The sequence below is a fragment of the Ambystoma mexicanum genome, chromosome 5p (assembly GCF_040938575.1).
Source record: "Ambystoma mexicanum isolate Mex_15411 chromosome 5p, UKY_AmexF1_1, whole genome shotgun sequence".
In the NCBI taxonomy this organism is placed as follows: Eukaryota; Metazoa; Chordata; class Amphibia; order Caudata; family Ambystomatidae; genus Ambystoma; species Ambystoma mexicanum.
In genome coordinates, this window is record NC_090930.1 from 715,717,632 (window position 1) to 715,737,602 (window position 19,971).

The following is a 19,971-nucleotide window of genomic DNA, read 5'->3' on the forward strand; positions in this document are numbered from 1 at the left end:
GCGAGCGGCAAACGTCTCTCACTTAACAGCATTACAATAGCCTCCAGCTGACTGCAAGTACGGTTGCGGAAACCTCCCGGGTGCTGCAGTCGTTTCCCCGGTGGCCTAGTGGTGAGGATTTGGTGCTTTCACTGCCACGGGCCTGGCTTCGAGTCCCCGACCAGAGTGTGTGCTTTGAGTAAAGGTGGTCTAGGGCAGTACAGAGGCAGGCTGAGCCTCGAAGGCTGGTGCAGGCCTTGGTGTGCGAGCCCGAAAAAAGGGCAGCTCCTATGTCATCCCTTCTTGCCCTCCGGCACTTGCTGTACAAGCAAAGCCCCCTTTGAACTCTGCATGGTAACCCTGCTGTGTCTCGCAGGCAATCATGGCCTGCCGCCTTTTAATAAACGTGCTCTCCCACGAAGCAGTTCTCCTAAGGAGGGTTAGTTGTGAGTGTGCATCTTCAGCGGCAGCCTCTAGGGGGAGCTTCAGCACTGACCCACAAAAGCTCATAGCGAGGAAGGCTGTCCTTTCAGGAGAGCAAGACAGGAATATCAGCGCTTGGAAGTGAAAGCGCAAACGTTCCCAAAGTGATGCTGTCTTCAATCTCTAAGCTCCCCTTTTCGCAGACCATCACAAGTGTTTTTGTTTTCTTTCTTTCTTTCTTTATTTCTTTATTTATTAGCAGAAACGGCCCCCGAAGACCTGCAGGCACTGGTGCCCATTGTAGCAGAGGCCCTCAGCCTTTGGACTCGGACGCCACCATCTGAGCGACACGCAACGGGGTGCACCCACCGTCCCTGGTGGTCTAGTGGTTAGGATTCGGCGCTCTCACCGCCGCGGCCCGGGTTCGATTCCCGGTCAGGGAAGGAGCTCTTTTAACAACTGACATTTTTATTTACAGCAATGCAGTTAACTGGCGACCGGAAATCTTGCTCCCAGATGCAGATTTGCGTGCACAAAATGGAGGAAGTGCCCTCAGCGCGACGCAAAACGTGTTTATGGCAGAGTCCCATTCATTCTCCTGTCGCTGCGGAAAGACTGCCCTTGACGCAAAAAAGGCAGCTTCCTTTTTCACCGCTGGAGAGAACCTATCTGCTCGGCCCTCCCCCTCTCTTCCCAGTCCCCCAATGGACTGGCCTTTGAGGCACCTGCAGGCATTGTGCACTCGGACACCACTGCCCGGCCTTCCCGAGTTGTCCAGCGGTCTCCCTGGTGGTCTAGTGGTTAGGATTCGGCGCTCTCACCGCCGCGGCCCGGGTTCGATTCCCGGTCAGGGAAGAGAGGCTTTTACTGAATGACATTTTTACAGAAATTCAAACAACTGCGTCTCAAAAAATATTTCTTTCAAATGTAGCTTCACTCACAGGCAATAGCGGCGTGGCTCCCCTGGCGGTAACTCCAAGCATCTTTTCAGCATGGTCCCTTACCGGAAGCTGTCGCCGCTAGAAGTGGGCCTGTGCCCCAAAAAGGAAGCTTTCTTTCTTCCAAAGCTGTAGAGAAAATATTAGTCCTGTCGCCCTGCCAAAGCCGAGCTCGCCCACCATCCCTAGCCTCATCAGACCAAGACCTTGCCCGGGACCCTGGGGCAGAGGGCTGCAGAAATGGTTGCGTACCGGTTTGGAGGAGAAAAGCAGGGGAGGGAGGGGTCGTAGCTGCTTGATTTGCATACAGAGCTGTGGTCTGCTGGGAAAGTGCAGCCTTTGGAGCTTGGCAAAGGCTTCGCAAGGGGCCCGAGCATTGCCCTCGCCCCGTTTGTTGACAGGTTCTCCTTCTATGGGCTGAAGGGCCCTGTAGCCTGATTTGAGGTTGGACGCTCTATTATTCACAGGGGTGTACCGGGCCTAGACGGTGACTGGCTGACCCGTCAGGGCATCGCCCGTTTGGAAGCCCGTTTCGGAAGCGGAGGCGGGAATCCCTGCCCAATTTTCTTTTGGGGTGGTAGGGCTGTTGGCGGGGTTGCACAAGCTCTGCCAACTTTGGCGGCTTAAGCTTGGGATGCGAGGGACATGGTACAAAAATGCAAAGGTTTTCCAGGAAAAGAGTCTACGGGCAACGATTCCTTGTTGCTCTTTTCAGGTGAACTCAAGCCTCAGGGCTTTGAGGTAGGGGCACTGCCTACAGACAGCAGGAAAGGGCTTGTGCGAAGCTGCTGCCGCATTTAGGTAAGAAGAGTAAAAACCTGTACCAGGAGTGGGGCTCGAACCCACGCGGACACTTGTCCATTGGATCTTAAGTCCAACGCCTTAACCACTCGGCCATCCTGGTGAGCTGCTGCAAAGGGCTTCGAATTGAATCTTTGCTGTTTCAGCAGCAGGCGAACAAGTGGAAAACCAGCCCAGAGTGCCCCCTGCAGGAGGTTGGATGGAATTGGCTTGCGAGCGGCAAACGTCTCTCACTTAACAGCATTACAATAGCCTCCAGCTGACTGCAAGTACGGTTGCGGAAACCTCCCGGGTGCTGCAGTCGTTTCCCCGGTGGCCTAGTGGTGAGGATTTGGTGCTTTCACTGCCACGGGCCTGGCTTCGAGTCCCCGACCAGAGTGTGTGCTTTGAGTAAAGGTGGTCTAGGGCAGTCCAGAGGCAGGCTGAGCCTCGAAGGCTGGTGCAGGCCTTGGTGTGCGAGCCCGAAAAAAGGGCAGCTCCTATGTCATCCCTTCTTGCCCTCCGGCACTTGCTGTACAAGCAAAGCCCCCTTTGAACTCTGCATGGTAACCCTGCTGTGTCTCGCAGGCAATCATGGCCTGCCGCCTTTTAATAAACGTGCTCTCCCACGAAGCAGTTCTCCTAAGGAGGGTTAGTTGTGAGTGTGCATCTTCAGCGGCAGCCTCTAGGGGGAGCTTCAGCACTGACCCACAAAAGCTCATAGCGAGGAAGGCTGTCCTTTCAGGAGAGCAAGACAGGAATATCAGCGCTTGGAAGTGAAAGCGCAAACGTTCCCAAAGTGATGCTGTCTTCAATCTCTAAGCTCCCCTTTTCGCAGACCATCACAAGTGTTTTTGTTTTCTTTCTTTCTTTCTTTCTTTATTTCTTTATTTATTTATTTATTAGCAGAAACGGCCCCCGAAGACCTGCAGGCACTGGTGCCCATTGTAGCAGAGGCCCTCAGCCTTTGGACTCGGACGCCACCATCTGAGCGACACGCAACGGGGTGCACCCACCGTCCCTGGTGGTCTAGTGGTTAGGATTCGGCGCTCTCACCGCCGCGGCCCGGGTTCGATTCCCGGTCAGGGAAGGAGCTCTTTTAACAACTGACATTTTTATTTACAGCAATGCAGTTAACTGGCGACCGGAAATCTTGCTCCCAGATGCAGATTTGCGTGCACAAAATGGAGGAAGTGCCCTCAGCGCGACGCAAAACGTGTTTATGGCAGAGTCCCATTCATTCTCCTGTCGCTGCGGAAAGACTGCCCTTGACGCAAAAAAGGCAGCTTCCTTTTTCACCGCTGGAGAGAACCTATCTGCTCGGCCCTCCCCCTCTCTTCCCAGTCCCCCAATGGACTGGCCTTTGAGGCACCTGCAGGCATTGTGCACTCGGACACCACTGCCCGGCCTTCCCGAGCTGTCCAGCGGTCTCCCTGGTGGTCTAGTGGTTAGGCGGCCCGGGTTCGATTCCCGGTCAGGAAAGAGAGGCTTTTACTGAATGACATTTTTACAGAAATTCAAACAACTGCGTCTCAAAAAATATTTCTTTCAAATGTAGCTTCACTCACAGGCAATAGCGGCGTGGCTCCCCTGGCGGTAACTCCAAGCATCTTTTCAGCATGGTCCCTTACCGGAAGCTGTCGCCGCTAGAAGTGGGCCTGTGCCCCAAAAAGGAAGCTTTCTTTCTTCCAAAGCTGTAGAGAAAATATTAGTCCTGTCGCCCTGCCAAAGCCGAGCTCGCCCACCATCCCTAGCCTCATCAGACCAAGACCTTGCCCGGGACCCTGGGGCAGAGGGCTGCAGAAATGGTTGCGTACCGGTTTGGAGGAGAAAAGCAGGGGAGGGAGGGGTCGTAGCTGCTTGATTTGCATACAGAGCTGTGGTCTGCTGGGAAAGTGCAGCCTTTGGAGCTTGGCAAAGGCTTCGCAAGGGGCCCGAGCATTGCCCTCGCCCCGTTTGTTGACAGGTTCTCCTTCTATGGGCTGAAGGGCCCTGTAGCCTGATTTGAGGTTGGACGCTCTATTATTCACAGGGGTGTACCGGGCCTAGACGGTGACTGGCTGACCCGTCAGGGCATCGCCCGTTTGGAAGCCCGTTTCGGAAGCGGAGGCGGGAATCCCTGCCCAATTTTCTTTTGGGGTGGTAGGGCTGTTGGCGGGGTTGCACAAGCTCTGCCAACTTTGGCGGCTTAAGCTTGGGATGCGAGGGACATGGTACAAAAATGCAAAGGTTTTCCAGGAAAAGAGTCTACGGGCAACGATTCCTTGTTGCTCTTTTCAGGTGAACTCAAGCCTCAGGGCTTTGAGGTAGGGGCACTGCCTACAGACAGCAGGAAAGGGCTTGTGCGAAGCTGCTGCCGCATTTAGGTAAGAAGAGTAAAAACCTGTACCAGGAGTGGGGCTCGAACCCACGCGGACACTTGTCCATTGGATCTTAAGTCCAACGCCTTAACCACTCGGCCATCCTGGTGAGCTGCTGCAAAGGGCTTCGAATTGAATCTTTGCTGTTTCAGCAGCAGGCGAACAAGTGGAAAACCAGCCCAGAGTGCCCCCTGCAGGAGGTTGGATGGAATTGGCTTGCGAGCGGCAAACGTCTCTCACTTAACAGCATTACAATAGCCTCCAGCTGACTGCAAGTACGGTTGCGGAAACCTCCCGGGTGCTGCAGTCGTTTCCCCGGTGGCCTAGTGGTGAGGATTTGGTGCTTTCACTGCCACGGGCCTGGCTTCGAGTCCCCGACCAGAGTGTGTGCTTTGAGTAAAGGTGGTCTAGGGCAGTACAGAGGCAGGCTGAGCCTCGAAGGCTGGTGCAGGCCTTGGTGTGCGAGCCCGAAAAAAGGGCAGCTCCTATGTCATCCCTTCTTGCCCTCCGGCACTTGCTGTACAAGCAAAGCCCCCTTTGAACTCTGCATGGTAACCCTGCTGTGTCTCGCAGGCAATCATGGCCTGCCGCCTTTTAATAAACGTGCTCTCCCACGAAGCAGTTCTCCTAAGGAGGGTTAGTTGTGAGTGTGCATCTTCAGCGGCAGCCTCTAGGGGGAGCTTCAGCACTGACCCACAAAAGCTCATAGCGAGGAAGGCTGTCCTTTCAGGAGAGCAAGACAGGAATATCAGCGCTTGGAAGTGAAAGCGCAAACGTTCCCAAAGTGATGCTGTCTTCAATCTCTAAGCTCCCCTTTTCGCAGACCATCACAAGTGTTTTTGTTTTCTTTCTTTCTTTCTTTATTTCTTTATTTATTAGCAGAAACGGCCCCCGAAGACCTGCAGGCACTGGTGCCCATTGTAGCAGAGGCCCTCAGCCTTTGGACTCGGACGCCACCATCTGAGCGACACGCAACGGGGTGCACCCACCGTCCCTGGTGGTCTAGTGGTTAGGATTCGGTGCTCTCACCGCCGCGGCCCGGGTTCGATTCCCGGTCAGGGAAGGAGCTCTTTTAACAACTGACATTTTTATTTACAGCAATGCAGTTAACTGGCGACCGGAAATCTTGCTCCCAGATGCAGATTTGCGTGCACAAAATGGAGGAAGTGCCCTCAGCGCGACGCAAAACGTGTTTATGGCAGAGTCCCATTCATTCTCCTGTCGCTGCGGAAAGACTGCCCTTGACGCAAAAAAGGCAGCTTCCTTTTTCACCGCTGGAGAGAACCTATCTGCTCGGCCCTCCCCCTCTCTTCCCAGTCCCCCAATGGACTGGCCTTTGAGGCACCTGCAGGCATTGTGCACTCGGACACCACTGCCCGGCCTTCCCGAGTTGTCCAGCGGTCTCCCTGGTGGTCTAGTGGTTAGGATTCGGCGCTCTCACTGCCGCGGCCCGGGTTCGATTCCCGGTCAGGGAAGAGAGGCTTTTACTGAATGACATTTTTACAGAAATTCAAACAACTGCGTCTCAAAAAATATTTCTTTCAAATGTAGCTTCACTCACAGGCAATAGCGGCGTGGCTCCCCTGGCGGTAACTCCAAGCATCTTTTCAGCATGGTCCCTTACCGGAAGCTGTCGCCGCTAGAAGTGGGCCTGTGCCCCAAAAAGGAAGCTTTCTTTCTTCCAAAGCTGTAGAGAAAATATTAGTCCTGTCGCCCTGCCAAAGCCGAGCTCGCCCACCATCCCTAGCCTCATCAGACCAAGACCTTGCCCGGGACCCTGGGGCAGAGGGCTGCAGAAATGGTTGCGTACCGGTTTGGAGGAGAAAAGCAGGGGAGGGAGGGGTCGTAGCTGCTTGATTTGCATACAGAGCTGTGGTCTGCTGGGAAAGTGCAGCCTTTGGAGCTTGGCAAAGGCTTCGCAAGGGGCCCGAGCATTGCCCTCGCCCCGTTTGTTGACAGGTTCTCCTTCTATGGGCTGAAGGGCCCTGTAGCCTGATTTGAGGTTGGACGCTCTATTATTCACAGGGGTGTACCGGGCCTAGACGGTGACTGGCTGACCCGTCAGGGCATCGCCCGTTTGGAAGCCCGTTTCGGAAGCGGAGGCGGGAATCCCTGCCCAATTTTCTTTTGGGGTGGTAGGGCTGTTGGCGGGGTTGCACAAGCTCTGCCAACTTTGGCGGCTTAAGCTTGGGATGCGAGGGACATGGTACAAAAATGCAAAGGTTTTCCAGGAAAAGAGTCTACGGGCAACGATTCCTTGTTGCTCTTTTCAGGTGAACTCAAGCCTCAGGGCTTTGAGGTAGGGGCACTGCCTACAGACAGCAGGAAAGGGCTTGTGCGAAGCTGCTGCCGCATTTAGGTAAGAAGAGTAAAAACCTGTACCAGGAGTGGGGCTCGAACCCACGCGGACACTTGTCCATTGGATCTTAAGTCCAACGCCTTAACCACTCGGCCATCCTGGTGAGCTGCTGCAAAGGGCTTCGAATTGAATCTTTGCTGTTTCAGCAGCAGGCGAACAAGTGGAAAACCAGCCCAGAGTGCCCCCTGCAGGAGGTTGGATGGAATTGGCTTGCGAGCGGCAAACGTCTCTCACTTAACAGCATTACAATAGCCTCCAGCTGACTGCAAGTACGGTTGCGGAAACCTCCCGGGTGCTGCAGTCGTTTCCCCGGTGGCCTAGTGGTGAGGATTTGGTGCTTTCACTGCCACGGGCCTGGCTTCGAGTCCCCGACCAGAGTGTGTGCTTTGAGTAAAGGTGGTCTAGGGCAGTACAGAGGCAGGCTGAGCCTCGAAGGCTGGTGCAGGCCTTGGTGTGCGAGCCCGAAAAAAGGGCAGCTCCTATGTCATCCCTTCTTGCCCTCCGGCACTTGCTGTACAAGCAAAGCCCCCTTTGAACTCTGCATGGTAACCCTGCTGTGTCTCGCAGGCAATCATGGCCTGCCGCCTTTTAATAAACGTGCTCTCCCACGAAGCAGTTCTCCTAAGGAGGGTTAGTTGTGAGTGTGCATCTTCAGCGGCAGCCTCTAGGGGGAGCTTCAGCACTGACCCACAAAAGCTCATAGCGAGGAAGGCTGTCCTTTCAGGAGAGCAAGACAGGAATATCAGCGCTTGGAAGTGAAAGCGCAAACGTTCCCAAAGTGATGCTGTCTTCAATCTCTAAGCTCCCCTTTTCGCAGACCATCACAAGTGTTTTTGTTTTCTTTCTTTCTTTCTTTATTTCTTTATTTATTAGCAGAAACGGCCCCCGAAGACCTGCAGGCACTGGTGCCCATTGTAGCAGAGGCCCTCAGCCTTTGGACTCGGACGCCACCATCTGAGCGACACGCAACGGGGTGCACCCACCGTCCCTGGTGGTCTAGTGGTTAGGATTCGGCGCTCTCACCGCCGCGGCCCGGGTTCGATTCCCGGTCAGGGAAGGAGCTCTTTTAACAACTGACATTTTTATTTACAGCAATGCAGTTAACTGGCGACCGGAAATCTTGCTCCCAGATGCAGATTTGCGTGCACAAAATGGAGGAAGTGCCCTCAGCGCGACGCAAAACGTGTTTATGGCAGAGTCCCATTCATTCTCCTGTCGCTGCGGAAAGACTGCCCTTGACGCAAAAAAGGCAGCTTCCTTTTTCACCGCTGGAGAGAACCTATCTGCTCGGCCCTCCCCCTCTCTTCCCAGTCCCCCAATGGACTGGCCTTTGAGGCACCTGCAGGCATTGTGCACTCGGACACCACTGCCCGGCCTTCCCGAGTTGTCCAGCGGTCTCCCTGGTGGTCTAGTGGTTAGGATTCGGCGCTCTCACCGCCGCGGCCCGGGTTCGATTCCCGGTCAGGGAAGAGAGGCTTTTACTGAATGACATTTTTACAGAAATTCAAACAACTGCGTCTCAAAAAATATTTCTTTCAAATGTAGCTTCACTCACAGGCAATAGCGGCGTGGCTCCCCTGGCGGTAACTCCAAGCATCTTTTCAGCATGGTCCCTTACCGGAAGCTGTCGCCGCTAGAAGTGGGCCTGTGCCCCAAAAAGGAAGCTTTCTTTCTTCCAAAGCTGTAGAGAAAATATTAGTCCTGTCGCCCTGCCAAAGCCGAGCTCGCCCACCATCCCTAGCCTCATCAGACCAAGACCTTGCCCGGGACCCTGGGGCAGAGGGCTGCAGAAATGGTTGCGTACCGGTTTGGAGGAGAAAAGCAGGGGAGGGAGGGGTCGTAGCTGCTTGATTTGCATACAGAGCTGTGGTCTGCTGGGAAAGTGCAGCCTTTGGAGCTTGGCAAAGGCTTCGCAAGGGGCCCGAGCATTGCCCTCGCCCCGTTTGTTGACAGGTTCTCCTTCTATGGGCTGAAGGGCCCTGTAGCCTGATTTGAGGTTGGACGCTCTATTATTCACAGGGGTGTACCGGGCCTAGACGGTGACTGGCTGACCCGTCAGGGCATCGCCCGTTTGGAAGCCCGTTTCGGAAGCCGTGAGGAAGCGGAGGCGGGAATCCCTGCCCAATTTTCTTTTGGGGTGGTAGGGCTGTTGGCGGGGTTGCACAAGCTCTGCCAACTTTGGCGGCTTAAGCTTGGGATGCGAGGGACATGGTACAAAAATGCAAAGGTTTTCCAGGAAAAGAGTCTACGGGCAACGATTCCTTGTTGCTCTTTTCAGGTGAACTCAAGCCTCAGGGCTTTGAGGTAGGGGCACTGCCTACAGACAGCAGGAAAGGGCTTGTGCGAAGCTGCTGCCGCATTTAGGTAAGAAGAGTAAAAACCTGTACCAGGAGTGGGGCTCGAACCCACGCGGACACTTGTCCATTGGATCTTAAGTCCAACGCCTTAACCACTCGGCCATCCTGGTGAGCTGCTGCAAAGGGCTTCGAATTGAATCTTTGCTGTTTCAGCAGCAGGCGAACAAGTGGAAAACCAGCCCAGAGTGCCCCCTGCAGGAGGTTGGATGGAATTGGCTTGCGAGCGGCAAACGTCTCTCACTTAACAGCATTACAATAGCCTCCAGCTGACTGCAAGTACGGTTGCGGAAACCTCCCGGGTGCTGCAGTCGTTTCCCCGGTGGCCTAGTGGTGAGGATTTGGTGCTTTCACTGCCACGGGCCTGGCTTCGAGTCCCCGACCAGAGTGTGTGCTTTGAGTAAAGGTGGTCTAGGGCAGTCCAGAGGCAGGCTGAGCCTCGAAGGCTGGTGCAGGCCTTGGTGTGCGAGCCCGAAAAAAGGGCAGCTCCTATGTCATCCCTTCTTGCCCTCCGGCACTTGCTGTACAAGCAAAGCCCCCTTTGAACTCTGCATGGTAACCCTGCTGTGTCTCGCAGGCAATCATGGCCTGCCGCCTTTTAATAAACGTGCTCTCCCACGAAGCAGTTCTCCTAAGGAGGGTTAGTTGTGAGTGTGCATCTTCAGCGGCAGCCTCTAGGGGGAGCTTCAGCACTGACCCACAAAAGCTCATAGCGAGGAAGGCTGTCCTTTCAGGAGAGCAAGACAGGAATATCAGCGCTTGGAAGTGAAAGCGCAAACGTTCCCAAAGTGATGCTGTCTTCAATCTCTAAGCTCCCCTTTTCGCAGACCATCACAAGTGTTTTTGTTTTCTTTCTTTCTTTCTTTCTTTATTTCTTTATTTATTTATTTATTAGCAGAAACGGCCCCCGAAGACCTGCAGGCACTGGTGCCCATTGTAGCAGAGGCCCTCAGCCTTTGGACTCGGACGCCACCATCTGAGCGACACGCAACGGGGTGCACCCACCGTCCCTGGTGGTCTAGTGGTTAGGATTCACCGCCGCGGCCCGGGTTCGATTCCCGGTCAGGGAAGGAGCTCTTTTAACAACTGACATTTTTATTTACAGCAATGCAGTTAACTGGCGACCGGAAATCTTGCTCCCAGATGCAGATTTGCGTGCACAAAATGGAGGAAGTGCCCTCAGCGCGACGCAAAACGTGTTTATGGCAGAGTCCCATTCATTCTCCTGTCGCTGCGGAAAGACTGCCCTTGACGCAAAAAAGGCAGCTTCCTTTTTCACCGCTGGAGAGAACCTATCTGCTCGGCCCTCCCCCTCTCTTCCCAGTCCCCCAATGGACTGGCCTTTGAGGCACCTGCAGGCATTGTGCACTCGGACACCACTGCCCGGCCTTCCCGAGCTGTCCAGCGGTCTCCCTGGTGGTCTAGTGGTTAGGATTCGGCGCTCTCACCGCCGCGGCCCGGGTTCGACTCCCGGTCAGGGAAGAGAGGCTTTTACTGAATGACATTTTTACAGAAATTCAAACAACTGCGTCTCAAAAAATATTTCTTTCAAATGTAGCTTCACTCACAGGCAATAGCGGCGTGGCTCCCCTGGCGGTAACTCCAAGCATCTTTTCAGCATGGTCCCTTACCGGAAGCTGTCGCCGCTAGAAGTGGGCCTGTGCCCCAAAAAGGAAGCTTTCTTTCTTCCAAAGCTGTAGAGAAAATATTAGTCCTGTCGCCCTGCCAAAGCCGAGCTCGCCCACCATCCCTAGCCTCATCAGACCAAGACCTTGCCCGGGACCCTGGGGCAGAGGGCTGCAGAAATGGTTGCGTACCGGTTTGGAGGAGAAAAGCAGGGGAGGGAGGGGTCGTAGCTGCTTGATTTGCATACAGAGCTGTGGTCTGCTGGGAAAGTGCAGCCTTTGGAGCTTGGCAAAGGCTTCGCAAGGGGCCCGAGCATTGCCCTCGCCCCGTTTGTTGACAGGTTCTCCTTCTATGGGCTGAAGGGCCCTGTAGCCTGATTTGAGGTTGGACGCTCTATTATTCACAGGGGTGTACCGGGCCTAGACGGTGACTGGCTGACCCGTCAGGGCATCGCCCGTTTGGAAGCCCGTTTCGGAAGCGGAGGCGGGAATCCCTGCCCAATTTTCTTTTGGGGTGGTAGGGCTGTTGGCGGGGTTGCACAAGCTCTGCCAACTTTGGCGGCTTAAGCTTGGGATGCGAGGGACATGGTACAAAAATGCAAAGGTTTTCCAGGAAAAGAGTCTACGGGCAACGATTCCTTGTTGCTCTTTTCAGGTGAACTCAAGCCTCAGGGCTTTGAGGTAGGGGCACTGCCTACAGACAGCAGGAAAGGGCTTGTGCGAAGCTGCTGCCGCATTTAGGTAAGAAGAGTAAAAACCTGTACCAGGAGTGGGGCTCGAACCCACGCGGACACTTGTCCATTGGATCTTAAGTCCAACGCCTTAACCACTCGGCCATCCTGGTGAGCTGCTGCAAAGGGCTTCGAATTGAATCTTTGCTGTTTCAGCAGCAGGCGAACAAGTGGAAAACCAGCCCAGAGTGCCCCCTGCAGGAGGTTGGATGGAATTGGCTTGCGAGCGGCAAACGTCTCTCACTTAACAGCATTACAATAGCCTCCAGCTGACTGCAAGTACGGTTGCGGAAACCTCCCGGGTGCTGCAGTCGTTTCCCCGGTGGCCTAGTGGTGAGGATTTGGTGCTTTCACTGCCACGGGCCTGGCTTCGAGTCCCCGACCAGAGTGTGTGCTTTGAGTAAAGGTGGTCTAGGGCAGTCCAGAGGCAGGCTGAGCCTCGAAGGCTGGTGCAGGCCTTGGTGTGCGAGCCCGAAAAAAGGGCAGCTCCTATGTCATCCCTTCTTGCCCTCCGGCACTTGCTGTACAAGCAAAGCCCCCTTTGAACTCTGCATGGTAACCCTGCTGTGTCTCGCAGGCAATCATGGCCTGCCGCCTTTTAATAAACGTGCTCTCCCACGAAGCAGTTCTCCTAAGGAGGGTTAGTTGTGAGTGTGCATCTTCAGCGGCAGCCTCTAGGGGGAGCTTCAGCACTGACCCACAAAAGCTCATAGCGAGGAAGGCTGTCCTTTCAGGAGAGCAAGACAGGAATATCAGCGCTTGGAAGTGAAAGCGCAAACGTTCCCAAAGTGATGCTGTCTTCAATCTCTAAGCTCCCCTTTTCGCAGACCATCACAAGTGTTTTTGTTTTCTTTCTTTCTTTCTTTCTTTATTTCTTTATTTATTTATTTATTAGCAGAAACGGCCCCCGAAGACCTGCAGGCACTGGTGCCCATTGTAGCAGAGGCCCTCAGCCTTTGGACTCGGACGCCACCATCTGAGCGACACGCAACGGGGTGCACCCACCGTCCCTGGTGGTCTAGTGGTTAGGATTCACCGCCGCGGCCCGGGTTCGATTCCCGGTCAGGGAAGGAGCTCTTTTAACAACTGACATTTTTATTTACAGCAATGCAGTTAACTGGCGACCGGAAATCTTGCTCCCAGATGCAGATTTGCGTGCACAAAATGGAGGAAGTGCCCTCAGCGCGACGCAAAACGTGTTTATGGCAGAGTCCCATTCATTCTCCTGTCGCTGCGGAAAGACTGCCCTTGACGCAAAAAAGGCAGCTTCCTTTTTCACCGCTGGAGAGAACCTATCTGCTCGGCCCTCCCCCTCTCTTCCCAGTCCACCAATGGACTGGCCTTTGAGGCACCTGCAGGCATTGTGCACTCGGACACCACTGCCCGGCCTTCCCGAGCTGTCCAGCGGTCTCCCTTGTGGTCTAGTGGTTAGGATTCGGCGCTCTCACCGCCGCGGCCCGGGTTCGACTCCCGGTCAGGGAAGAGAGGCTTTTACTGAATGACATTTTTACAGAAATTCAAACAACTGCGTCTCAAAAAATATTTCTTTCAAATGTAGCTTCACTCACAGGCAATAGCGGCGTGGCTCCCCTGGCGGTAACTCCAAGCATCTTTTCAGCATGGTCCCTTACCGGAAGCTGTCGCCGCTAGAAGTGGGCCTGTGCCCCAAAAAGGAAGCTTTCTTTCTTCCAAAGCTGTAGAGAAAATATTAGTCCTGTCGCCCTGCCAAAGCCGAGCTCGCCCACCATCCCTAGCCTCATCAGACCAAGACCTTGCCCGGGACCCTGGGGCAGAGGGCTGCAGAAATGGTTGCGTACCGGTTTGGAGGAGAAAAGCAGGGGAGGGAGGGGTCGTAGCTGCTTGATTTGCATACAGAGCTGTGGTCTGCTGGGAAAGTGCAGCCTTTGGAGCTTGGCAAAGGCTTCGCAAGGGGCCCGAGCATTGCCCTCGCCCCGTTTGTTGACAGGTTCTCCTTCTATGGGCTGAAGGGCCCTGTAGCCTGATTTGAGGTTGGACGCTCTATTATTCACAGGGGTGTACCGGGCCTAGACGGTGACTGGCTGACCCGTCAGGGCATCGCCCGTTTGGAAGCCCGTTTCGGAAGCCGTGAGGAAGCGGAGGCGGGAATCCCTGCCCAATTTTCTTTTGGGGTGGTAGGGCTGTTGGCGGGGTTGCACAAGCTCTGCCAACTTTGGCGGCTTAAGCTTGGGATGCGAGGGACATGGTACAAAAATGCAAAGGTTTTCCAGGAAAAGAGTCTACGGGCAACGATTCCTTGTTGCTCTTTTCAGGTGAACTCAAGCCTCAGGGCTTTGAGGTAGGGGCACTGCCTACAGACAGCAGGAAAGGGCTTGTGCGAAGCTGCTGCCGCATTTAGGTAAGAAGAGTAAAAACCTGTACCAGGAGTGGGGCTCGAACCCACGCGGACACTTGTCCATTGGATCTTAAGTCCAACGCCTTAACCACTCGGCCATCCTGGTGAGCTGCTGCAAAGGGCTTCGAATTGAATCTTTGCTGTTTCAGCAGCAGGCGAACAAGTGGAAAACCAGCCCAGAGTGCCCCCTGCAGGAGGTTGGATGGAATTGGCTTGCGAGCGGCAAACGTCTCTCACTTAACAGCATTACAATAGCCTCCAGCTGACTGCAAGTACGGTTGCGGAAACCTCCCGGGTGCTGCAGTCGTTTCCCCGGTGGCCTAGTGGTGAGGATTTGGTGCTTTCACTGCCACGGGCCTGGCTTCGAGTCCCCGACCAGAGTGTGTGCTTTGAGTAAAGGTGGTCTAGGGCAGTCCAGAGGCAGGCTGAGCCTCGAAGGCTGGTGCAGGCCTTGGTGTGCGAGCCCGAAAAAAGGGCAGCTCCTATGTCATCCCTTCTTGCCCTCCGGCACTTGCTGTACAAGCAAAGCCCCCTTTGAACTCTGCATGGTAACCCTGCTGTGTCTCGCAGGCAATCATGGCCTGCCGCCTTTTAATAAACGTGCTCTCCCACGAAGCAGTTCTCCTAAGGAGGGTTAGTTGTGAGTGTGCATCTTCAGCGGCAGCCTCTAGGGGGAGCTTCAGCACTGACCCACAAAAGCTCATAGCGAGGAAGGCTGTCCTTTCAGGAGAGCAAGACAGGAATATCAGCGCTTGGAAGTGAAAGCGCAAACGTTCCCAAAGTGATGCTGTCTTCAATCTCTAAGCTCCCCTTTTCGCAGACCATCACAAGTGTTTTTGTTTTCTTTCTTTCTTTCTTTCTTTCTTTATTTCTTTATTTATTAGCAGAAACGGCCCCCGAAGACCTGCAGGCACTGGTGCCCATTGTAGCAGAGGCCCTCAGCCTTTGGACTCGGACGCCACCATCTGAGCGACACGCAACGGGGTGCACCCACCGTCCCTGGTGGTCTAGTGGTTAGGATTCGGCGCTCTCACCGCCACGGCCCGGGTTCGATTCCCGGTCAGGGAAGGAGCTCTTTTAACAACTGACATTTTTATTTACAGCAATGCAGTTAACTGGCGACCGGAAATCTTGCTCCCAGATGCAGATTTGCGTGCACAAAATGGAGGAAGTGCCCTCAGCGCGACGCAAAACGTGTTTATGGCAGAGTCCCATTCATTCTCCTGTCGCTGCGGAAAGACTGCCCTTGACGCAAAAAAGGCAGCTTCCTTTTTCACCGCTGGAGAGAACCTATCTGCTCGGCCCTCCCCCTCTCTTCCCAGTCCCCCAATGGACTGGCCTTTGAGGCACCTGCAGGCATTGTGCACTCGGACACCACTGCCCGGCCTTCCCGAGCTGTCCAGCGGTCTCCCTGGTGGTCTAGTGGTTAGGATTCGGCGCTCTCACCGCCGCGGCCCGGGTTCGATTCCCGGTCAGGGAAGAGAGGCTTTTACTGAATGACATTTTTACAGAAATTCAAACAACTGCGTCTCAAAAAATATTTCTTTCAAATGTAGCTTCACTCACAGGCAATAGCGGCGTGGCTCCCCTGGCGGTAACTCCAAGCATCTTTTCAGCATGGTCCCTTACCGGAAGCTGTCGCCGCTAGAAGTGGGCCTGTGCCCCAAAAAGGAAGCTTTCTTTCTTCCAAAGCTGTAGAGAAAATATTAGTCCTGTCGCCCTGCCAAAGCCGAGCTCGCCCACCATCCCTAGCCTCATCAGACCAAGACCTTGCCCGGGACCCTGGGGCAGAGGGCTGCAGAAATGGTTGCGTACCGGTTTGGAGGAGAAAAGCAGGGGAGGGAGGGGTCGTAGCTGCTTGATTTGCATACAGAGCTGTGGTCTGCTGGGAAAGTGCAGCCTTTGGAGCTTGGCAAAGGCTTCGCAAGGGGCCCGAGCATTGCCCTCGCCCCGTTTGTTGACAGGTTCTCCTTCTATGGGCTGAAGGGCCCTGTAGCCTGATTTGAGGTTGGACGCTCTATTATTCACAGGGGTGTACCGGGCCTAGACGGTGACTGGCTGACCCGTCAGGGCATCGCCCGTTTGGAAGCCCGTTTCGGAAGCCGTGAGGAAGCGGAGGCGGGAATCCCTGCCCAATTTTCTTTTGGGGTGGTAGGGCTGTTGGCGGGGTTGCACAAGCTCTGCCAACTTTGGCGGCTTAAGCTTGGGATGCGAGGGACATGGTACAAAAATGCAAAGGTTTTCCAGGAAAAGAGTCTACGGGCAACGATTCCTTGTTGCTCTTTTCAGGTGAACTCAAGCCTCAGGGCTTTGAGGTAGGGGCACTGCCTACAGACAGCAGGAAAGGGCTTGTGCGAAGCTGCTGCCGCATTTAGGTAAGAAGAGTAAAAACCTGTACCAGGAGTGGGGCTCGAACCCACGCGGACACTTGTCCATTGGATCTTAAGTCCAACGCCTTAACCACTCGGCCATCCTGGTGAGCTGCTGCAAAGGGCTTCGAATTGAATCTTTGCTGTTTCAGCAGCAGGCGAACAAGTGGAAAACCAGCCCAGAGTGCCCCCTGCAGGAGGTTGGATGGAATTGGCTTGCGAGCGGCAAACGTCTCTCACTTAACAGCATTACAATAGCCTCCAGCTGACTGCAAGTACGGTTGCGGAAACCTCCCGGGTGCTGCAGTCGTTTCCCCGGTGGCCTAGTGGTGAGGATTTGGTGCTTTCACTGCCACGGGCCTGGCTTCGAGTCCCCGACCAGAGTGTGTGCTTTGAGTAAAGGTGGTCTAGGGCAGTCCAGAGGCAGGCTGAGCCTCGAAGGCTGGTGCAGGCCTTGGTGTGCGAGCCCGAAAAAAGGGCAGCTCCTATGTCATCCCTTCTTGCCCTCCGGCACTTGCTGTACAAGCAAAGCCCCCTTTGAACTCTGCATGGTAACCCTGCTGTGTCTCGCAGGCAATCATGGCCTGCCGCCTTTTAATAAACGTGCTCTCCCACGAAGCAGTTCTCCTAAGGAGGGTTAGTTGTGAGTGTGCATCTTCAGCGGCAGCCTCTAGGGGGAGCTTCAGCACTGACCCACAAAAGCTCATAGCGAGGAAGGCTGTCCTTTCAGGAGAGCAAGACAGGAATATCAGCGCTTGGAAGTGAAAGCGCAAACGTTCCCAAAGTGATGCTGTCTTCAATCTCTAAGCTCCCCTTTTCGCAGACCATCACAAGTGTTTTTGTTTTCTTTCTTTCTTTCTTTCTTTCTTTATTTCTTTATTTATTAGCAGAAACGGCCCCCGAAGACCTGCAGGCACTGGTGCCCATTGTAGCAGAGGCCCTCAGCCTTTGGACTCGGACGCCACCATCTGAGCGACACGCAACGGGGTGCACCCACCGTCCCTGGTGGTCTAGTGGTTAGGATTCGGCGCTCTCACCGCCACGGCCCGGGTTCGATTCCCGGTCAGGGAAGGAGCTCTTTTAACAACTGACATTTTTATTTACAGCAATGCAGTTAACTGGCGACCGGAAATCTTGCTCCCAGATGCAGATTTGCGTGCACAAAATGGAGGAAGTGCCCTCAGCGCGACGCAAAACGTGTTTATGGCAGAGTCCCATTCATTCTCCTGTCGCTGCGGAAAGACTGCCCTTGACGCAAAAAAGGCAGCTTCCTTTTTCACCGCTGGAGAGAACCTATCTGCTCGGCCCTCCCCCTCTCTTCCCAGTCCCCCAATGGACTGGCCTTTGAGGCGCCTGCAGGCATTGTGCACTCGGACACCACTGCCCGGCCTTCCCGAGCTGTCCAGCGGTCTCCCTGGTGGTCTAGTGGTTAGGATTCGGCGCTCTCACCGCCGCGGCCCGGGTTCGATTCCCGGTCAGGGAAGAGAGGCTTTTACTGAATGACATTTTTACAGAAATTCAAACAACTGCGTCTCAAAAAATATTTCTTTCAAATGTAGCTTCACTCACAGGCAATAGCGGCGTGGCTCCCCTGGCGGTAACTCCAAGCATCTTTTCAGCATGGTCCCTTACCGGAAGCTGTCGCCGCTAGAAGTGGGCCTGTGCCCCAAAAAGGAAGCTTTCTTTCTTCCAAAGCTGTAGAGAAAATATTAGTCCTGTCGCCCTGCCAAAGCCGAGCTCGCCCACCATCCCTAGCCTCATCAGACCAAGACCTTGCCCGGGACCCTGGGGCAGAGGGCTGCAGAAATGGTTGCGTACCGGTTTGGAGGAGAAAAGCAGGGGAGGGAGGGGTCGTAGCTGCTTGATTTGCATACAGAGCTGTGGTCTGCTGGGAAAGTGCAGCCTTTGGAGCTTGGCAAAGGCTTCGCAAGGGGCCCGAGCATTGCCCTCGCCCCGTTTGTTGACAGGTTCTCCTTCTATGGGCTGAAGGGCCCTGTAGCCTGATTTGAGGTTGGACGCTCTATTATTCACAGGGGTGTACCGGGCCTAGACGGTGACTGGCTGACCCGTCAGGGCATCGCCCGTTTGGAAGCCCGTTTCGGAAGCCGTGAGGAAGCGGAGGCGGGAATCCCTGCCCAATTTTCTTTTGGGGTGGTAGGGCTGTTGGCGGGGTTGCACAAGCTCTGCCAACTTTGGCGGCTTAAGCTTGGGATGCGAGGGACATGGTACAAAAATGCAAAGGTTTTCCAGGAAAAGAGTCTACGGGCAACGATTCCTTGTTGCTCTTTTCAGGTGAACTCAAGCCTCAGGGCTTTGAGGTAGGGGCACTGCCTACAGACAGCAGGAAAGGGCTTGTGCGAAGCTGCTGCCGCATTTAGGTAAGAAGAGTAAAAACCTGTACCAGGAGTGGGGCTCGAACCCACGCGGACACTTGTCCATTGGATCTTAAGTCCAACGCCTTAACCACTCGGCCATCCTGGTGAGCTGCTGCAAAGGGCTTCGAATTGAATCTTTGCTGTTTCAGCAGCAGGCGAACAAGTGGAAAACCAGCCCAGAGTGCCCCCTGCAGGAGGTTGGATGGAATTGGCTTGCGAGCGGCAAACGTCTCTCGCTTAACAGCATTACAATAGCCTCCAGCTGACTGCAAGTACGGTTGCGGAAACCTCCCGGGTGCTGCAGTCGTTTCCCCGGTGGCCTAGTGGTGAGGATTTGGTGCTTTCACTGCCACGGGCCTGGCTTCGAGTCCCCGACCAGAGTGTGTGCTTTGAGTAAAGGTGGTCTAGGGCAGTCCAGAGGCAGGCTGAGCCTCGAAGGCTGGTGCAGGCCTTGGTGTGCGAGCCCGAAAAAAGGGCAGCTCCTATGTCATCCCTTCTTGCCCTCCGGCACTTGCTGTACAAGCAAAGCCCCCTTTGAACTCTGCATGGTAACCCTGCTGTGTCTCGCAGGCAATCATGGCCTGCGGCCTTTTAATAAACGTGCTCTCCCACGAAGCAGTTCTCCTAAGGAGGGTTAGTTGTGAGTGTGCATCTTCAGCGGCAGCCTCTAGGGGGAGCTTCAGCACTGACCCACAAAAGCTCATAGCGAGGAAGGCTGTCCTTTCAGGAGAGCAAGACAGGAATATCAGCGCTTGGAAGTGAAAGCGCAAACGTTCCCAAAGTGATGCTGTCTTCAATCTCTAAGCTCCCCTTTTCGCAGACCATCACAAGTGTTTTTGTTTTCTTTCTTTCTTTCTTTCTTTCTTTATTTCTTTATTTATTTATTTATTAGCAGAAACGGCCCCCGAAGACCTGCAGGCACTGGTGCCCATTGTAGCAGAGGCCCTCAGCCTTTGGACTCGGACGCCACCATCTGAGCGACACGCAACGGGGTGCACCCACCGTCCCGGGTGGTCTAGTGGTTAGGCCCGGGTTCGATTCCCGGTCAGGGAAGGAGCTCTTTTAACAACTGACATTTTTATTTACAGCAATGCAGTTAACTGGCGACCGGAAATCTTGCTCCCAGATGCAGATTTGCGTGCACAAAATGGAGGAAGTGCCCTCAGCGCGACGCAAAACGTGTTTATGGCAGAGTCCCATTCATTCTCCTGTCGCTGCGGAAAGACTGCCCTTGACGCAAAAAAGGCAGCTTCCTTTTTCACCGCTGGAGAGAACCTATCTGCTCGGCCCTCCCCCTCTCTTCC

General features: G+C 54.6%; 21 non-coding genes across 21 annotated transcripts; 13 read left to right on the forward strand and 8 right to left on the reverse strand.

Annotated features, from left to right (window-relative positions):
• The first annotated feature begins 773 nt into the window (after window positions 1–773).
• On the forward strand, window positions 774–845 carry TRNAE-CUC (transfer RNA glutamic acid (anticodon CUC)). Its single transcript has one exon. It is a non-coding gene; the product is annotated as a tRNA-Glu (tRNA).
• Window positions 846–1,185: 340 nt separating this feature from the next.
• Window positions 1,186–1,257, forward strand: TRNAE-CUC (transfer RNA glutamic acid (anticodon CUC)). Its single transcript has one exon. It is a non-coding gene; the product is annotated as a tRNA-Glu (tRNA).
• A 904-nt stretch (window positions 1,258–2,161) lies between these two features.
• TRNAL-UAA (transfer RNA leucine (anticodon UAA)) lies at window positions 2,162–2,244 on the reverse strand. The gene has a single exon. It is a non-coding gene; the product is annotated as a tRNA-Leu (tRNA).
• Window positions 2,245–3,138: 894 nt separating this feature from the next.
• On the forward strand, window positions 3,139–3,210 carry TRNAE-CUC (transfer RNA glutamic acid (anticodon CUC)). Its single transcript has one exon. It is a non-coding gene; the product is annotated as a tRNA-Glu (tRNA).
• A 1,296-nt stretch (window positions 3,211–4,506) lies between these two features.
• On the reverse strand, window positions 4,507–4,589 carry TRNAL-UAA (transfer RNA leucine (anticodon UAA)). Its single transcript has one exon. It is a non-coding gene; the product is annotated as a tRNA-Leu (tRNA).
• An 882-nt stretch (window positions 4,590–5,471) lies between these two features.
• Window positions 5,472–5,543, forward strand: TRNAE-CUC (transfer RNA glutamic acid (anticodon CUC)). Its single transcript has one exon. It is a non-coding gene; the product is annotated as a tRNA-Glu (tRNA).
• Window positions 5,544–5,883: 340 nt separating this feature from the next.
• On the forward strand, window positions 5,884–5,955 carry TRNAE-CUC (transfer RNA glutamic acid (anticodon CUC)). The gene has a single exon. It is a non-coding gene; the product is annotated as a tRNA-Glu (tRNA).
• A 904-nt stretch (window positions 5,956–6,859) lies between these two features.
• Window positions 6,860–6,942, reverse strand: TRNAL-UAA (transfer RNA leucine (anticodon UAA)). The gene has a single exon. It is a non-coding gene; the product is annotated as a tRNA-Leu (tRNA).
• An 882-nt stretch (window positions 6,943–7,824) lies between these two features.
• On the forward strand, window positions 7,825–7,896 carry TRNAE-CUC (transfer RNA glutamic acid (anticodon CUC)). Its single transcript has one exon. It is a non-coding gene; the product is annotated as a tRNA-Glu (tRNA).
• A 340-nt stretch (window positions 7,897–8,236) lies between these two features.
• On the forward strand, window positions 8,237–8,308 carry TRNAE-CUC (transfer RNA glutamic acid (anticodon CUC)). Its single transcript has one exon. It is a non-coding gene; the product is annotated as a tRNA-Glu (tRNA).
• A 915-nt stretch (window positions 8,309–9,223) lies between these two features.
• Window positions 9,224–9,306, reverse strand: TRNAL-UAA (transfer RNA leucine (anticodon UAA)). Its single transcript has one exon. It is a non-coding gene; the product is annotated as a tRNA-Leu (tRNA).
• Window positions 9,307–10,603: 1,297 nt separating this feature from the next.
• On the forward strand, window positions 10,604–10,675 carry TRNAE-CUC (transfer RNA glutamic acid (anticodon CUC)). Its single transcript has one exon. It is a non-coding gene; the product is annotated as a tRNA-Glu (tRNA).
• Window positions 10,676–11,579: 904 nt separating this feature from the next.
• On the reverse strand, window positions 11,580–11,662 carry TRNAL-UAA (transfer RNA leucine (anticodon UAA)). Its single transcript has one exon. It is a non-coding gene; the product is annotated as a tRNA-Leu (tRNA).
• Window positions 11,663–12,959: 1,297 nt separating this feature from the next.
• Window positions 12,960–13,031, forward strand: TRNAE-CUC (transfer RNA glutamic acid (anticodon CUC)). The gene has a single exon. It is a non-coding gene; the product is annotated as a tRNA-Glu (tRNA).
• A 915-nt stretch (window positions 13,032–13,946) lies between these two features.
• Window positions 13,947–14,029, reverse strand: TRNAL-UAA (transfer RNA leucine (anticodon UAA)). Its single transcript has one exon. It is a non-coding gene; the product is annotated as a tRNA-Leu (tRNA).
• Window positions 14,030–14,919: 890 nt separating this feature from the next.
• TRNAE-CUC (transfer RNA glutamic acid (anticodon CUC)) lies at window positions 14,920–14,991 on the forward strand. Its single transcript has one exon. It is a non-coding gene; the product is annotated as a tRNA-Glu (tRNA).
• Window positions 14,992–15,331: 340 nt separating this feature from the next.
• Window positions 15,332–15,403, forward strand: TRNAE-CUC (transfer RNA glutamic acid (anticodon CUC)). Its single transcript has one exon. It is a non-coding gene; the product is annotated as a tRNA-Glu (tRNA).
• Window positions 15,404–16,318: 915 nt separating this feature from the next.
• TRNAL-UAA (transfer RNA leucine (anticodon UAA)) lies at window positions 16,319–16,401 on the reverse strand. The gene has a single exon. It is a non-coding gene; the product is annotated as a tRNA-Leu (tRNA).
• Window positions 16,402–17,291: 890 nt separating this feature from the next.
• Window positions 17,292–17,363, forward strand: TRNAE-CUC (transfer RNA glutamic acid (anticodon CUC)). Its single transcript has one exon. It is a non-coding gene; the product is annotated as a tRNA-Glu (tRNA).
• A 340-nt stretch (window positions 17,364–17,703) lies between these two features.
• On the forward strand, window positions 17,704–17,775 carry TRNAE-CUC (transfer RNA glutamic acid (anticodon CUC)). Its single transcript has one exon. It is a non-coding gene; the product is annotated as a tRNA-Glu (tRNA).
• Window positions 17,776–18,690: 915 nt separating this feature from the next.
• TRNAL-UAA (transfer RNA leucine (anticodon UAA)) lies at window positions 18,691–18,773 on the reverse strand. The gene has a single exon. It is a non-coding gene; the product is annotated as a tRNA-Leu (tRNA).
• Window positions 18,774–19,971: the final 1,198 nt, after the last annotated feature.